This window comes from Somniosus microcephalus, chromosome 20, assembly GCF_052327205.1.
Source record: "Somniosus microcephalus isolate GS21.2 chromosome 20, FLI_Smic_1.0, whole genome shotgun sequence".
Lineage (NCBI taxonomy): Eukaryota > Metazoa > Chordata > Chondrichthyes > Squaliformes > Somniosidae > Somniosus > Somniosus microcephalus.
In genome coordinates this window covers 56,753,292-56,772,522 of record NC_141006.1, presented here as the reverse complement: position 1 = coordinate 56,772,522, position 19,231 = coordinate 56,753,292, and positions in this window count along the sequence as shown.

Below are 19,231 nucleotides of genomic sequence, written 5' to 3'. Positions count from 1 at the left end.
GGGAGTGTTTGATGGGACAGTGTAGAGGGAGCTTTATTCTGCATCTAACCCATGCTGTACCTGCCCTGCATTTGTTTGATGGGACAGTGTAGAGGGAGTTTTACTCTGTATCTAACCCATGCTGTACCTGCCCTACATTTGTTTGATGGGACAGTGTTGAGGGAGTTTTACTCTGCATCTAACCCATCCTGGACCTGCCCTGCGAGTGTTTGATGGGACAGTGTAGAGGGAACTTTACTCTGTATCTAACCTATGCTGTACCTGCCTTGGGAGTGTTTGATGGGGACAGTGTTGAGGGAGCTTTACTCTGTATCTAACCAGTGCTGTACCTGCCCTGGGAGTGTTTGATGGGACAGTGTAGAGGAAGCTTTACTCTGTATCTAACCCGTGCTGTACCTGCCCTGGGAGTGTTTGGTGCTGGCAGAAAGCACTTCGCAGGAGCGTTAGCAGAGAAAATTTGACACTGAACAACGTAAGGAGATATTAGGACAGGTACAGTAGGTTTTAAGGAGCGTCTTACAGGAGGATAGAGCAATAGAGGCGGGGAGGTTTATGGAGCAAATTCAAGAGCTTAGGGCCGAGGCAGCTAAAGGAACGGTGGAGCAATTAAAATCAGGGATGTGCAACAGGCCAGAATTGGAGGAGCGCAGAGCTTTTGGAGAGTTGTAGGGCTGAAGGAGGTTAAAGAGATAAGGAGTGGCGAGGCCATGAGGGCGATTTGAAAACAAGGATGAGATTTTTTTAATGGAGGCGTTGCTGGACCGGGAGCCAATGTAGGTCAGCGAGCACAGGGGTGATGCGTGAACGGGACTTGGTGCAAGTTAGGACATGGTGAGCAGAGTTTTTGAATGAGCTGGTTACAGAGGGTAGAAGGTTGGAGGCCGACCAGGAGAGCGTCGCACCCGAGCTGAGCTGACACACAGATAATGGCTCCCTGAGTGAGGTCCTGGTTACAGCAGATCATTAAAAATGTTGTGCGCTGTCTCAACAACTCTGTTTTTGTGCTGGGATTTTGTTTTTTTTGGTTAAACAATACATTCTGAGCCCAGCTCACCTCGATTGCATCATGCTGTGAGGAGGCTGATTATAGAGCTAGCAAGGCAGCTGGCCGCTCCCTCCTGGAGGGCGAGAGTCCGGGGGGGTAACTCCAGAACATGAAGAGACAAGTCATTTGTTTGTTTTGGAATCTGGTGCTTGTTGAAAAAGTTCCAATTCTTGCTTTCAATCTCGGCACAAGTTGGTCGCAGCCTGTCTAAAAGCACCATGAAATTGTTGCTCGACACAAACGATATTTTTGCCTGGAGAAAGTGATGATCAACTGCCAGGGCCATTTTCACACCGATAGTTCGTGAAAGCGAGAAAAACGTAACTGTCTGATCTCAACATTGCAGTCTCTCACTCATCCAGCTGCCTACAGCCCTGCCGCAGACTGAGTAATGAGTGTCATGTGCTGGGTGGGACGGGGGGGGCGGTAATAAATAAAATTAATGTTTAACCAAACAGAAAATAATGAAAACAGACACGCTGTTGGTTTAGGTGGCTGTTAGCGAGAGGAACAGGCCTGAACAGTGCCCACATCGGAGAGGTGATTCACGGAACATTAGATCAAGGTTCTGGTGTAGGTCTTCATATATCCAGAGGAAAATATCTCCTGGGCTCCAACTGAGGGGCAATTTAGGGTTGCCATCTCCGGTTGGATGTATTCCTGGAGGTGTCATCACATGACCGCCCCCCCACACTCCGGCCATTGGATGCCCGACACATCCATCCTCGCAGTGTCTCATCTTCCCACGCTTGCAGCGGTGTCTCGGAGATTCATCTTTAATTCCTGGAGACTCCAGGGCAATCCTGGAAGCTTGGCAACCCTAGGTCAATTAGGGTTTATTCAAAAATTACAATTGATTTTTCATTAATGTGTACACGAGCCCCGATTTTAACTGGGGGTGTGGGTGATGGGTGGCGGCAGAGGGGTGGGCGATAAGCTTGGAGGGTCACGCCGGCGAGATTGTAACCTGCCCAGGCCTCAACATCGTCTTCCAAGAGAGGCTCCTGTCCGAAACCGACCACAATTACAACCTGGCTGGCCTGGCCTACCTTAGTGTCAGGAGGAGACCTGACACTAAGGTAGGCCAGGGGGAAGCGGGGGCTTCAGGAGGCGATTGTGGTCATGGGGCAGCGCAAGGTTTCATCATGGGGTCCGGGGCAGCACTTCTTCCCAATACTGACCCATATGAAAACTATCGAATGTGCCTCCAGCAAAGCAATGAGATCTTCACATCTCCCTCACAAGGTAGTATCTGTAACAGCCTCCTGGGGGCGCTCACAGTTCACTTATCAATCCCCAACTGCATTTTACCTCCGCTGCTAAACTATTTATTTATGTTTAAAGGAAGTCAATTATACTTTCTTCTCTCCGAAAGACACTGGGGGCCTGGATCAGAGAAATGACAACAGAGCTATTGCCCCACCCATCTGATCAAGATGGCAACTGAGCACATTTTTGATGTGGGAAAGGGCCAATTGAGCAGGAAATCCACTTCTGACTGATTCCCCACCACCTGAAAGGAGGAAATTCACATCCAGCTGCTGCAGGACAAAGGTTTCTATAGCTTAATGGGCCAGAAACACAGCTTCTCCATGGTGGAGAGAGCGAGGCAGACAGAGAGAGGGGCAGACCGAGAGAGAGAGAGAGAAGCAGAAAGAGAGAGGGAAGGAGAGAGAAAGTAAGAGAGAGAGAAGAGTGAGAGGAGGAGAGAGAGGGAAGGAGAGAGAAAGAGAGAGAGAAGAGTGAGAGGAGGAGAGAGAGAGAGGGAGAGAGTACAGATGGAGAGAGAGAGGGAGAGAGAGGGGAGAGGCAGATAGATGGAGGAAGAGAGCAGGGTGAGAGAGAGCAAGAGACAGACAGACACAGAGAGTGAGAGACTCGCAGAGAGGGATGGAGAGAGTAGCAGAGAGGGAGGGAGAGAGGAAGAGAGAGAGAGAGGGCGCGGGAGCGAGACCTCAAGTAAGAGTTGCAATGGAGGGTCTTCATTGCTCAAGGACACAAGATTTTCAGAAGCTATGGCGATGGTCAGAGGTAAGGGCAGGAAGAGAAATGCCCTTTGGCCCCCAAGAACTGTTGCCCCAGAATAAAGCTGTGCAGGCAGTTTGGAGGGAGGTGGCTATCATGGCCCGTGCCACCTATACCACTGCACAAATGGCTACTTTGTGCTACAAACACTTTAATGACCTCACCAGGATGTCCAAGATAAGGGAAGCTGTGAACGCCAATGAAGGAATAAAGTGGGAAGCAGGACTCACCTCCACACTATCCAGCACCAAAGAAGAAATGAATGAGACAGTTATTAAGCACGTGATACCCTTACCAACCACCTTGCCCACAGCACACACATCAATTCAGCCCCTCCAAAGCCAGCACAGGAGGGAGCTTCTGGTCTGGGGTCCGGTAGGCTTTGGATATGCAAGCAACACGACACCAGAAGCAGGTCCTGCACGGACATCAGCATGGCTGAGACGTGTACCACCGCAGTCCTTGAGAGCTCCATTGGTACAATCCCAGCCACAAACCTCACAACCTCCTGACACTGAGGTAACACCAAGTAACAGTAAGAGTTCGGCTCACGAGTGAAACCGGGCAGGCAGGCAGTGAAAATAGCCGCAGAAACTTATCCGCGCCGATCCCACTGCCTCTTGCTGGTCACGATCTTGACTTGCCCTTCTGAGCAGGCGAGAGGGACACATGCTGGAAGGCAGCAGGGAACTTCTTTCAATACGATAACAAAACACATGTCAACGTATAACACCATCGGAACTCTTTGACAATTTGAGGGAGATCTTAACCCTACTCCGGGATACTTACCCACAGAAAGACGCCCGTATCCCGTGAGTTTTACTCAGGCGTCTGCACGGGTGGCTTAGCTGCCAGCCCAAAACTAGTAGGGTCCTTCTTTAAATATACAGATCCAAGTCCAATGATATCATCCATCCCAAACAACATATCTCCAGCAATGGCTTCTGTTCTGGGGCCCCCAAGTGACCTATCTTTGGTCCCCTCCTCTTCCTTATCTATGTATTGCTTCTTGTGACATCAGGGACTTAAGGACGTGTGGAGTCCGCGATAGGGTGGAGTATACAAGGGCTGTGGAAGGACATTGAATGGGTGGGTATAGTCCGTGATAGGGTAGAGTGTACAAGGGCTGTGGAAGAAGATTAAATGGGTGGGTAGAGTCCGTGATAGGGTAGAGTGTACATGGGCTGTGGAAGAAGATTAAATGGGTGGGTATAGTCCGTGATAGGGTAGAGTGTACATGGGCTGCGGAAGGACATTGAATGGGTGGGTATAGTCCGTGATAGGGTAGAGTGTACATGGGCTGCGGAAGGACATTGAATGGGTGGGTAGAGTCCGTGATAGGGTAGAGTGTACATGGGCTGTGGAAGAAGATTGAATGGGTGGGTAAAGTCCATGATAATGTAGAGTATACATGGGCTGTGGAAGTTGTTGAATGGCCTTTAGTCATTCAGTGCTTTTTTTGTTTCTAAACTGAATTTCTTGACAGTATCGGTATGTGGGGTTTGATTTGCACTCTGTTTAGCTCTGTGTATGAGACTAAATGTAGCCGTACTGAAGCTGATCGCAGTGTTGTCTGAGCTCTGCATTTTCTTGTATCCGTTCAACATCCAGTGTCTGGAGTCTTCCTGTGCCATAATGTGCCTGTCTGTTCCGTTCAGCTGGCCATGTGCAGCAGTCAAGGTCAACATTATCCTAAGAAAGACCTCTGAGGGCAGACAGAATGTATTTTCGTCACATGGGTGTCAGGCGGTCCACTGGTGGAATGGGGCTGGGACAGGGAACAGGGGGGTGGTGCAGTGGTGGAATGTGGATTTATTTCCCAGTCACTTTGGAGAGGCATGTACACAATTCAGAGAGGGTGGGGTTGGGGGGGGATGCGGCTGGGGCGGGGGGGGGCGGGGGGGGATGGCGGGAGTGATGGAGAGAGGCGTGGAGGGGAGGAGAAGCGATGGGGCCAGTATTACCTTTTGTGTTATTTAATTCTTGCAAAATTTACGATAAGATGCATTGTAGCATCACGAGCAGGTTAAGATAAATAGCTAGTGACATGAATCAGTCATTCATGAAAGAAAGACTTATGAAATAATACTGAGCGGCCTACGGGTGGCGCTGTCCAGGGAGAGTATAAATACTCGGGCACGGGCCCAGCTTGCGCAGGACATTCTTAACAGGAACTAGTGAAGGACGCAACTAGACCTCCATGTTGTAAAACAGTTGATTAAAGCTTTGTTTAACGCTTAGACCAAGTGCCTAGTAGTTTTCTTACATCAGCTAACGCTTGGTGTCTGCTGTGTTAATCACCCTCTCGCTTTGAGTCATGACAGCAGGCTATCTTTACCTATACTGGGTTGAAACTTAATTCCATGACATCATGTGGTCCACTGTCTCTGTCTCTTCTCTTGCACTGATCTCAGACATTCCTACTTCAGGGTTAGAGGTCACAATAGATGCTCCTGTGCTGTCATAAGCTGCATGGGGCATTTACAGCTCACCTGCTCCTCACATTTAGCATTTGACAGGCCTCCTGCTCACAGTCTCTCTCTGTCTTTATTTCTGACTCTGTCTCTTTCTCTCTGTCGTTCTCTGTCTTTCTCACTCTCACTCTGTGTCTCTTCCTCTCTTTTTCTTTCTGGCTTTTATTGTCTCTCTGTCTCTATCTCTGTGTCTCTGTCTGTCTCTCTCTGTCTCTCGCTCTCTGTCTCGCTCTCTCAGTCTCTCTCTCTCTCTCTCTCTCAGTCTCTCTCCATGAGAAAATCTTTGACATAGAATGCACTAAGCATGTCACAGAACTGACAATGGCCCTTGAGAAAATCTTAAGTTGCACCTATGCATCTTCAAAAAATGCCCCACGAACTATGCTTGCGTCTTCCCACATACCACATCCTCTATTGCCAGGGCCATTTTATTTTCTCAGTGGTAAGGCTTTCATTCAATATCTTATCATCTCAATCACCGACAGTGCCTAATGTAATGAAACAGCATGTTTGCGGCACTTCACACAGAGATTGCAATGAAGCAGATAAAACCCAACACTGCCCACTCTCACTGAATGCTATTCCAATCCCGGCTATGAGGGCCCTATGTGAAATTAGTTCCTCAGCCTAGTTCCTAGTGGGCAAAACCGCCTCTATCGCAACAATAACTGGTACTCCCATACACAGCTGTTATAGCAAGTGCACAACTGCTGCGTTGGTACAAAAGGTGGTTCTCTTATGAAATTCGGACTGAGACATAGGCCCAAGAACCTATGTCAGAAAACACTTCCCCTGCGGATTTTCAGGGCTGCATTTTTTTGGCTGTGTAACAGGAGCTTTACGCTTACCTAACATGCGCTTTATTGGACCTGCCCTGGAAGTGTTTGATGGGACAGTGTAGAGGGATTTTTATTCTGTATCTAACCCGTGCTGTACCTGCCCTGGGAGTGTTTGATGGGACAGTGTAAAGGGAGCTTTACTCTGTATCTAACCTGTGCTGTACCTGCCCTGGGAGTGTTTGATGGGGCAGTGTTGAGGGAGCTTTACTCTGTATCTAACCTGTGCTGTACCTGCCCTGGGAGTGTTTGATGGGGCAGTGTTGAGGGAGCTTTACTCTGTATCTAACCCGTGCTGTACCTGCCTTGGGAGTGTTTGATGGGGCAGTGTTGAGGGAGCTTTACTCTGTATCTAACCCGTGCTGTACCTGCCCTGGGAGTGTTTGATGGGGCAGTGTTGAGGGAGCTTTACTCTGTATCTAACCTGTGCTGTACCTGCCCTGGGAGTGTTTGATGAGGCAGTGTTGAGGGATCTTTACTCTGTATCTAACCCGTGCTGTACCTGCCCTGGGTGTGTTTGATGGGGCAGTGTTGAGGGAGCTTTACTCTGTATCTAACCCGTGCTGTACCTGCCCTGGGAGTGTTTGATGGGGCAGTGTTGAGGGATCTTTACTCTGTATCTAACCCGTGCTGTACCTGCCCTGGGTGTGTTTGATGGGGCAGTGTTGAGGGAGCTTTACTCTGTATCTAACCCGTGCTGTACCTGCCCTGGGAGTGTTTGATGGGGCAGTGTTGAGGGAGCTTTACTCTGTATCTAACCCGTGCTGTACCTGCCCTGGGTGTGTTTGATGGGGCAGTGTTGAGGGAGCTTTACTCTGTATCTAACCTGTGCTGTACCTGCCCTGGGTGTGTTTGATGGGGCAGTGTTGAGGGAGCTTTACTCTGTATCTAACCTGTGCTGTACCTGCCCTGGGAGTGTTTGATGGGACAGTGTAGAGGGAGCTTTACTCTGTTTCTAACTGTTGCAGAACACCTCACCTGAAAATGTTTAATGCTGACACTGGGAAGTAGAAACTGTTCAATTACCCAACAGTTAATCAACACAAAATTTACTAAAAATGTTTGAGGCCAATTTTCCCATATCTGTCTCTCAATACACTGACATATCAGGACGAGTGGGAGAAATTCAGAAAATTGTTAGTGGTTTAAACATCTCTTGTCCGACCTTTATTGAGTCCTTGCCTTTGACCTTTTGAAATAGTCTGGATGTAAGAGATTACTGGAAAATACACTGCTGCATCTTTAAAAGCAAAGTACTGTACCAGCCTCAAAGCTCCTGTAGGAAGTCACACAACACCAGGTTATAGTCCAACAGCTTTGTTTGAAATCACAAGCTTTCGGAGCTCTGCTCCTTCGTCAGGTGAAGTGAAGAGAAGCATACAGGCACAGCATATATAGTCAGAGAAAACTCCCAGATGATTACAGGTAATCTTTCTAACTGCCCTTTATCACACCTCAGCAGAGAGACAATCACAGCAATCAAAGGTGTGAATGGTGTCCAAACAGGTCAGTCAGGAAAACATTACATCAAAGAACAATGAGGTGGGGTCACAAGGGGTCAAATGTTGCAGATGCTGGGGTCTGTATGAAAAAAGAAAAAAAAACTTTGCTGGAAATGACAGCAGGTCCGGCAACCTCTGCAAGACATGTCAGATCATCAACACAGATACCATCATCACATGTGAGGACACCACCCACCAGGTACATGGTACATACTCATGTGACTCGGCAAACATTGTCTACCTCATACGTTGCAGGAAAGGATGCCCCGGAGCATGGTACATCGGTGAGACCATGCAGACACTGCGACAACGGATGAACGGACACCGCACAATAATCGCCAGGCAGGAGTATTCCCTCCCAGTCGGGGAAAACTTCAGCAGTCAAGGACATTCAGCCTCCGATCTTCGGGTAAGCATTCTCCAAGGCGGCCTTCGAGACACACGACAACGCAAAATTGTCCAGCAGAAACTGATAGCCAAGCTCTGCACTCATGAGGACGGCCTCAACCGGGATCTTGGGTTCATGTCACGCTACATGTAACTCCACCTGACGCAGAGTCATCCAGACTCGAGTCGTCATTGGCTTGTTCTCTCTGCACAGATGCGGCCGGACCTGCTGTGATTTCCAGCAAAGTTTTTTTTTTCTGTTTTTCATACAGACCCCAGCATCTGCAACATTTGACCCCTTGTGACCCCACCTCATTGTTCTTTGATGTAATGTTTTCCTGACTGAACTGTTTGGACACCATTCACACCTTTGATTGCTGTGATTATCTCTCTGCCGAGGTGTGATAAAGGGCAGTTAGAAAGATTACCTGTAATCATCTGGCAGTTTTCTCTGACTATATATGCTGTGCCTGTATGCTTCTCTTCACTTCACCTGACGAAGGAGCAGCACTCCGAAAGCTTGTGATTTCAAATAAAGCTGTTGGACTATAACCTGGTGTTGTGTGACTTCCTACATTTGTCCACCCCAGTCCAACACCGGCATCTCCACATCAAAGCTCCTGGGCTAGGAAGGTTTCAGCTGCTGTTCATTATCCGGTGACCTCTGTTGGAAAGTCTACATGTGTGATGAGGACAAGATTGGGTTCAGCTGTCCCGGCCAGAGTTAAATAACCTGCCGACACTCACTGTGCTCACACATAAGGAATGACAAGACACCACAGGGTGACCAGTGGCTGAGGGAGGGAGAGGAAGGAGAGGAAGAAGGAAGGAGGGGAAGAAGGAAGGAGGGACATTTTTGTATGAGGTGAGATGGGTTGCGGGGGTTGCAAATTGGGAAAGGATCAATTGTCAGATAATAGAATAGTTTCCACTTCGATATTTCCTGGTGAGATGCAGCACGGGTTAGGTGCAGACTAAAGCTTCCTCTACACTGCACCATCAAGCACCCCCTTGTAGGTACTACGCAAATTAGGTAAGCATTTAAGGAGATTCTAGATAAGTACATGAGGGAGAAAGGAATAGAAGGTTATGCTGATCGGATGAGATGTATTAGGATGGGAGGAGGCTCGTATGGAGCATAAACTCCTGCCAAGACCAGTTGGGCCAAATGGCCTATTTCTGTGCTGTACATTCTATGTAAAGCTTGCATGAGGTGAGCTGCAGGAGCAAGTTGGGAGAGGAATGAAAATGTCGAGGTTGAAATCGGTCTACGCCAGTAGTGAGAAAGTTTTGAAAAACAAATTGGAGGTTCAAAGACTTCAGCTGTGGGCTTGAAAACCGGCCCTTCAGATGAGTTATTCACAAGTAGCTCTGCTCCTGTAACCTCTCCTGTGCACTGTTTGTGTTGCTGTGTCCCCAAACTCTCCTCCCGCTGAGAGACAGAAACTTTAGTGTCTGTGATACCGTGCTCTGCTCTCCCCTCCATAACCTCCGCTATTTATGCAAGTACAATATTCCCCCTCCCCCATCCTTCCATTGTTCTGAGGATGTGAGAGAATGAGGTTAATGGTGACCCCGTTTGTTGTGGTCCCTTTCATCGTTTTGCCTGTTCCTTCTCAGGCAGGAAATAGGTCTGATTGGGTATGAGCTTCGCTGTTTTGCAGCAACTTGGGTTAATTTTAAATTTCACCTAAAATTGTGAACATTGTGCGAAAAAACCTCAAACCGAGGACAGCGCGGAAGTGAAATTAGTCACAACTGCAATTTTATATCCAGGAGCACTCGGAGAGCGCTCTGAACAGTGTGAGAAGGTGAAAATGATCTTCACCGGTAGCGTGAAAATGGCTCATAGAGAAACGGCATTCTGCACTTCACCCAGTTTTCATTTCCTAGAATGGAAAAAAAGAACTTGCACAGACACTGACTCTCACTGGAGTACAGTTCAACAGACACTGACTCTCACTGGGCTACAGTTCAACAGACACTGACTCTCACTGGGCTACAGTTCAACAGACGCTGGCTCTCACTGGGGTACAGTTCCACAGACACTGGCTCTCACTGGGGTACAGTTCCACAGACACTGACTCTCACTTGGGTACAGTTCCACAGGCACTGACTCTCACTGGGGTACAGTTCCATGGGCACTGAATCTCACTGGGGTACAGTTCCATGGGCACTGAATCTCACTGGGATACAGTTCCATGGGCACTGAATCTCACTGGGGTACAGTTCCATGGGCACTGAATCTCACTGGGATACAGTTCCATGGGCACTGAATCTCACTGGGGTACAGTTCCATGGGCACTGAATCTCACTGGGATACAGTTCCATGGGCACTGAATCTCACTGGGGTACAGTTCCACAGACACTGGCCTAGAAATTCACTATATCCCCGTTTGGGGTGCCAGCCTTGCCAGGGCACTGGAAGTAGCGCCCCGGAAGTAGTCGCGGCCGCCCGCTGCAATTTCACTTTGAGCGCCCCAGAGGGAAGCGCGGCGCTACTCGAGGCGCCCTGCATCCCTCTTGGGGCGCTGCAGCTGAAGATCGCAGCGCAGCGTGCTGCAGCGCCACACGCTGTGGCACGGCGCGCTGCGGTACTGCAGGCCTTCCTCCCCTTCTTAAAGGGGAGGGGCCTGCTGCAGCGCGATCGACAATCGCGAGTGCCGGCAAAAGAACCCGGCACCGAGGAGAAGTGCCGGACTCTTGGGACACAGCCGGCACTCCGCGGGGGTGGGGGCTCAGGAGGCCGGGGACGGCGGCGCAGAGCGGCGCTGGCAGGCGGCCAGCAAAAAAACTGGCCGCCCCGCACCTCAGCACCTCTACCGCCGCAGGTAGGCCCCCCTGAACCGGTCGCAATTTGGGCGTTAAAGCAGGGGGTGCTACTAAATTTCGCGATCGGGGCGGTAGCGGGGCGTTGCACACACCGATGACGTCATCGGTAGCGGCACAGCACTAACGGCTAGCGCCGCCATTAGCGCACCGCTAAATTTAGCGGGATGCGTGGGCAGTGGCGTCCAACCCACTAAATGCCCTCTTAAGGCACTAACGGGTGGCGCAGCCCACTGAATTTCTAGGCCACTGACTCTCACTGGGGCACAGTTCCACAGGCGCTGACTCTCACTGGGGTACAGTTCCATTGACACTGACTCTCACAGGAAGAAGAGGCTGAGCAGCCAGACTCCTCAGAGGAAGCTGCAACCTCTGAGGGCGCAGCATCACCAGAATTCAGCGCACCCAGCACCAGCGCTGACACTCACACCTCGGTGGGACCTTTGGGACATAGAGTAGTGTTGTCACCTGGTGTATCACAGCTCACAAGTGAGCATCAGCAGATTGTGGAGACAGGGACAGCAGTGGAGAGTCCTAGTCAGAAGGCGCAGGACTCTTACAGCTCGGCTCAGCAGCATGTCGACCCTCTGCCTCTGGGTCCATCCATGAGATCAGCGGTGATGGAACTCCAGGCACAGATGCAGGAGTCTCTGGCAGGTTTTGTCTCTAGGGTCGCTGTGAGTGTGGAGCGAATGGAGGAGTCCATAGCGAACATGACCAGTGCCTTTGTGGAGTCATTGGCGCATGAACGCATCATCACGGAAAGGATGGCTACCTCTGTGGAAAGGATGGCTACCATAGAGGAGAGGGTGGCTACGGTAGAGGAGAGGATGGTTACGGCCATGGAGGAGCTTAGTCGCCAGGGTATGGAAAACATGGTCATTGTTCAGAATAGAATGACATCTCTTGAGGAGCGATGGGCATCTATTGAACAGAGAAACAAGACCTTCATGGAAGTCCTTCTGAGTAGAACTGCCATTGCAGATACGGGTCCCCATGGCCCCCCTGATGTGCAGTAAGGTGCTCTCCAGCCACTTGCAGGCACTGAGGAGAACCTGACCCATGAGAGGGAGGTTGGTGGCAGACCTCAAGGAAGTGGGGCGTCCTCTCCAAGCGCTCACACTTCCTTGAGGTCTGCCAAGCCCTCGGTCAGAGCCCCACCGGAGTCCACACCCAAGTGAGATAGACGTCTCAACCCCTGCACAGCCGTAGGAGCAGCAGACTGTTGACGAGCCCTCACAGGCTCACCACCCCAGAGGACGCCCGCCAAAGGTGTCGAGACAGGAGCAGCAGCAAAGTGAGCAAGGGGCCTCCACATCTGCTGAAGCCACAGGGGAGGCACCACGTAGGAGCACGCGCAAGAGGAAAATTCTGCACAAATAGTCACAAGGGTAGTCACTTGGGTGCAATTTTGTGTTTACTGTAATAATGCCATCACTTTATTATTGTACATAAAATTTCTGATGGCAAATGCTGCAGGTGTATCGTCTGTCATTTCGCTATTGGGATTTCCACATTGAGGGCTTAGGCATACTTGCAGCTGTCGGTATGGTGGTCAGAGTGCTAGGAATCCTCTGGTTCTTGGCCATTGTCAATGTTCTGGTAAGAAGCAGCGAGGCAAAAGTGTTTGACTAGGCTAAGAAAATCTGGGCAGAATGAGTGCGTTCCTTGCATCCCGGGCAGCAATGTTCTCGCGTAATGCAAATGGTTGATGGGCCTCTTCAGGATGATCCTGATCATCCTCCTCATCCTCATCCTCATCCTCATCCTCATCTCCTCCTCCTCCTCCTCCATCTCCTCCTCCATCTCCTCCTCCTCCTCCATCTCCTCCTTCTCCATGTGAGGAGCCACTTGGTCCTCAGGAATCTGCAAGCCATGACGCTGTGCCATGATGTAAACTGCACAGCAAACCACGACGATTCTGGAGACCCTGGCTGCTGAGCACTGCAGGGCTCCACCTGATCTATCCAGGCATCTGAAGTGCATTTTCAGCAAACCGATGGTTTGCTCGATTATGGCTCTGGTGGATATGTGGCTGGAGTTGTAGCTCTCCTCAGCTTCGTTGGATGGTTTCCTCAACGGCGTCATTAGTCAAGTCCTCAGGGGATAGCCCTTGTCTCCAAGTAGCCATCCGTTAAGTTGGTCTGGCGGCCTGAATAGTGGAGGCACACTAGACTAGCGCAGTATGAAGGAGTCATGGCAAATGCCAGGGTACTTGGCACAAACATGCAAAATTTCCTTCTTGTGGTCACACACCAGCTGAACGTTAAGGGAGTGGAAGCCCTTGCGGTTGACAAAAATACCTGGATTGCGATGGGGTGCCTTAAGGGCCACATGTGTGCAGTCAATGACGCCCTGCACCCTTGGAAAGCCTGCCAGATGAGCTAATCCAACCGCTCGCGCCGTGACACTTGCGCGATCCTTGGTGAAATGGATGTGATTGTGAGCGAGGGCAAAGAGGGCATCAGTTACCTGCGTGATGCAAGTGTGTGCGGCCGCTTGGGAGATGCCGCTGATGTCTGCTGCTGATCCCTGGAATGAGCCTGAGGCAAAAAAGTTGAGTGCGGTGGTGACTTTGATGGCCACTGGTAATGCTTGTCCACCTGGTCCTCTGGGCAGCAGGTCTTGCTGTAGCATTGCGCAGATGTCACTCACTACCTCTCGCCAAAGTCGGAGCCACCTTTGGCACTGCTGCTCAGACATGTTGAGATAGCTGACCCTGTGTCTGTAGACCCTGTTTGGGGGTTATCTCCTGTGCCGACGGGCTTCCATGCGCTGGCCCCTTCTGGCCTGTGCAGCCTGGCGCTCCTGCTGGCGCTGCTGTTGCTGGTGCTGCTGTTGTTCCTGGTTCTGCTGGTGCCGCGGCTGGTGCTCGAGCTCCTCTATTGCCCAGATGGGAAAGAAATAGATGGCTCCCATGGTATATGCCTCAGTTGAGGAAGTGCTGAGTGAGGGTGGCGAGAGGGGTTTCCCAGGAGGTCACACTGGAGATGGGTGTCAGGCTCCAACCTTCCACCGGTGTGGTTAAGCCTTCTAAAAGTTGCCCCAGATGAGACCACTAAGTCCTGTCACCTGCAAATGATGGATGATCAAATCTCCCCTTTAATGGTTGAACTGCAGTTGATAGTCAGCAATCCAATAGGGCTCCCGACAGGTTTCACCGTCGTGTTTCCCACCAGGCGTGATTCATGTGGGAAAAGGGTTAAAATCGCAAGGGCCTTTTAAAATAGGACTACAGAGGCCATTTAGTGCTTGATAAGGGCCGTAATGACCAGTCCCGCCTGTTGCATGCGGGGCGGAGACAGGACCATCAGACACGCTTGAGTTAAAATTGTTCGGAGTCGGGATCCAGGTTGGGGTGGGGGAGTCCCATACGACAGTTTTTGCGATTTTAACCCCCCACACTCCTCCAATCCTGCCTCCACGGCTCAATGAAAAACCTGCCCATTGACACTCACTGGGGTACAGTTCCACAGGCACTGACTCTGACTGGGAACATTCCCACAGGCACTGACTCTCACTGGGGTACAGTTGAATTGACACTGACTCTCGCTGGGGTACAGTTCCACTGGCGCTCACTCTCACTGGGGTACAGTTCCACAGGCACTGACTCTCGCTGGGTTACAGTTCCACAGGCACTGACTCTCACTGGGGTACAGTTCCACAGGCGCTGACTCTCACTGGGGTACAGTTCCACAGGCACTGATTCTCACTTTGGTAGAGTTCCAAAGGTGCTGGCTCTCACTGGGGTACAGTTTCACAGACACTGACCCTCACTGGGGTACAGTTCCACAGGCACTGACTCTCACTGGGGTACAGTTCCACAGGCAATGACTTTCACTGGGGTACAGTTCTACAGACACTGACCCTCACAGGGGTAGAGTTACACGAGTACTGACTCTCACTGGGGTACATTTCCACGGGCACTGATTCTCACTGGGGTACAGTTCCACAGGCGCTGACTCTCACTGGGGTACAGTTCCATTGACACTGACTCTCAGTGGGGTACAGTTCCACAGGCACTCACTCTCACTGGGGTACAGTTCTACATGCACTGACTCTCACTGGGGTACAGTTCCACAGGCACTGATTCTCACTTTGGTACAGTTCCACAGGCACTGATTCTCACTTTGGTACAGTTCTACATGCACTGACTCTCACTGGGGTACAGTTCCACAGGCGCTGACTCTCACTGGGGTACAGTTCCACAGGCACTGATTCTCACTTTGGTAGAGTTCCAAAGGTGCTGGCTCTCACTGGGGTACAGTTCCACGGGCACTACCTCTCACTGGGGTACATTTCCACGGGCACTGATTCTCACTGGGGTACAGTTCCACAGGCGCTGACTCTCACTGGGGTACAGTTCCATTGACACTGACTCTCACTGGGGTACAGTTCCACAGGCACTCACTCTCACTGGGGTACAGTTCTACATGCACTGACTCTCACTGGGGTACAGTTCCACAGACACTGACACTCGCTGGGTTACCGTTCCACAGGCACTGACTCTCAGTGGGGTACAGTTCCACAGGCACTCACTCTCACTGGGGTACAGTTCTACATGCACTGACTCTCACTGGGGTACAGTTCTACAGACACTGACACTCGCTGGGGTACAGTTCCACAGACACTTACATTCGCTGGGGTACTGTTCCACAGGCACTGACTCTCACTGGGGCACTGTACCACGGGCACTGACTCTCACTGGGGCACAGCTCCACAGACACTGATTCTCACTGGGGCACAGCTCCACAGACACTGATTCTCACAGGGGTACAGTTCCACGGGCACTGACTCTCATTGGGGTGCAGTTTCACAGATATTGACTCTCATTGGGGTACATTTCAACAGACACTGACTCTCACTGGGACGCAGTTCCACAGACACTGACTCTCACTGGGGTACAGTTCAACAGGCACTGACTCTCACTGGGGTACAGTTCAACAGGCACTGACTCTCACTGGGGTACAGTTCCACTAGCACTGACTCTCACTTGGACACAGTTCCACAGGCACTGACTCTCACTGGGGTACAGTTCCACGGGCACTGACACACACTGGGGGACTGTTCCACAGACACAGACTCTCACTGGGGTACAGTCCCACGGGCACTGACTCTCCCTGGGGTACAGTTCCATGGGCACTACCTCTCACTGGGGTACAGTTCCATGGGCACTGACTCTCATAGGGGTACAGTTCCACAGACACTGATTCTCACTGGGGTACAGTTCCACAGGCACTGACTCTCACTGGGGTACAGTTCCACAGGCACTGACTCTCACTGGGGTACAGTTCCTCAGGCACTGACTCTCACTGGGGTACAGTTCCACAGGCACTGACTCTCACAGGGATACATTTCCATGGGCACTGATTCTCGCTGGGGTACAGTTCCACAGGCACTGACTCTCACTGGGGTAGTGTTCCAACGGCGCTGACTATCACAGTGGTACAGTTCCACATAAACTGACTCTCACTGGGGTACAGTTCCACAGGCACTGACTCTCACTGGGCTACAGTTCCACAGGCAATGACTCTCACTGGGGTACAGTTCCACAGGCACTGACTCTCACTGGGCTACAGTTCCACAGGCAATGACTCTCACTGGGGTACAGTTCTACAGACACTGACTCTCACTGGGGTACAGTTCCACAGGCACTGACTCTCACTGGGGTACAGTTCCACAGGCACTGACTCTCACTGGGGTACAGTTCCACAGGCACTGACTCTCACTGGGGCACAGTTCCTCAGGCACTGACTCTCACTGGGGCAGATTTCCACAGGCACTGACTCTCACTCGTGTACAGTTCCATGGGCACTGACTATCACTGCGGTACATTTCCACAGCCACTGACTGTCACTGGGGTACAGTTCCCACAGGCATTGACGATCACTGGGGTACAGTTGAATGGGCGCTAACTCTCACTGGGGTACAGTTCCCCTGACACTGACTCTCACTGGGATACAGTTCCACAGGCACTGACTCTCACTGGGGTACAGTTCCACAGGCACTGACTCTCACTGGTGTACAGTTCCATGGGCACTGACACTCACTGGGGCAGAGCTCCACAGGCACTGACTCTCACTGGGGTACATTTCCATAGGCACTGACTCTCACTGGTGTACATTTCCATGGGCACTGACTCTCACTGGGGTACATTTCCACAGGCACTGACTCTCACTGGGGTACAGTTCCCACAGGCATTGACGATCACTGGGGTACAGTTGAATGGGCGCTAACTCTCACTGGGGTACAGTTCCCCTGACACTGACTCTCACTGGGGTACAGTTCCACAGACTTTGACTCTCACTGGGGTACAGTTCCACAGACATTGACTCTCACTGGGTTACAGTTCCACAGGCACTGACACTCACTGGGGTACAATTCCACGGGCACGGACTCTCATTGGGGCACAGTTCCACAGGCACTGACTCACACTGGGGTACAGTTCCACAGGCACTGACTAACTGGGGTACAGTTCCACGGGCACTGCGTCTCACTGGGCTACAGTTTCATGGGCACTGACTCTCACTCGGGTACAGTTCCACAGCACTGACTCTCACTGGAGTACACTTCCATGGGCACTGACTCTCACTAGGATACAGTTCCATGGGCACTGACTCTCACCAGGGGACATTTCCACGGGCACTGACAGTCACTGGGGTACAGTTCCACAGGCACTGACTCTCACTGGAGTACAGTTCCACAGGCACTGACTCTCACTGGGGTACAGTTCCATGGGCACTACCACTCACTGGGGAACCGTTCCACAGGCACTGACTCTCACTGGGGTATAGTTCCACAGGCACTGACTCTCACTGGGGTACCGTTCCATGGGCACTGACTCTCACTGGGGTACAGTTCCACAGGCACTGATTCTCACTGGGGTAAAGTTGCACAGGCACTGACTCCCACTGGGGTATAGTTCCACAGGCACTTACTGCCACTGGGGTACAGTTCCTCAGCCACTGATTCTCACTGGGGTACAGTTCCACAGGCACTTACTGCCACTGGGGTACAGTTCCTCAGCGACTGATTCTCACTGGGGTACAGTTCCACAAACACTGACTTTCACTGGGGTACCGTTCCACAAACACTGACTCTCACTTGGGTACAGTTCCACAAACACTGACTCTCACTGGGGCACAGTTCCACAGACACTGACTCTCACTGGGGTACAGTTCCACAGACACTGACTCTCACTTGGGTATAGTTCCACAGATACTGACTCTCACTGGGGTGCAGTTCCACAGGCACTGACTCTCACTTGGGTACAGTTTCAGGTGCACAGACTCTCATAGGGGTACAGTTCCATGGGCATTGACTCTCACTGAGGTATAGTTCCACAGACACTGACTCTCACTGGTGTACAATTCCACGGGCACTGACTCTCACTGGGGTAAAGTTCCACAGGCACAGACTCTCATAGGGGTACAGTTCCACAGATACTGACTCTCACTGGGGTACAGTTCCATGGGCATTGACTCTCACTGGGGTACAGTTCCATGAGCATTGACTCTCACTGGGATACAGTTCCACAGGCACAGACACTCATAGGGGTACAGTTCCACAGATACTGACTCTCACTGGTGTACATTTCCATGGGCACTGACTCTCACTGGGGTACATTTCCACAGGCACTGACTCTCACTGGGGTACAGTTCCCACAGGCATTGACGATCACTGGGGTACAGTTCCTCAGGCACTGACTCTCACTGGGGTACAGTTCCACAGGCACTGACTCTCACAGGGATACATTTCCATGGGCACTGATTCTCGCTGGGGTACAGTTCCACAGGCACTGACTCTCACTGGGGTAGTGTTCCAACGGCGCTGACGATCACAGTGGTACAGTTCCACATAAACTGACTCTCACTGGGGTACAGTTCCACGGGCACTGACTCTCATCGGGGTAAAGTTCCACAGACACTGACTCTCACTGGGGTACATTTCGACCGACACTGACTCTCACTGCGGTACAGTTCCACAGGCACTGACTCTCACTGGGCTACAGTTCCACAGGCAATGACTCTCACTGGGGTACAGTTCCACAGGCACTGACTCTCACTGGGCTACAGTTCCAGAGGCAATGACTCTCACTGGGGTACAGTTCTACAGACACTGACTCTCACTGGG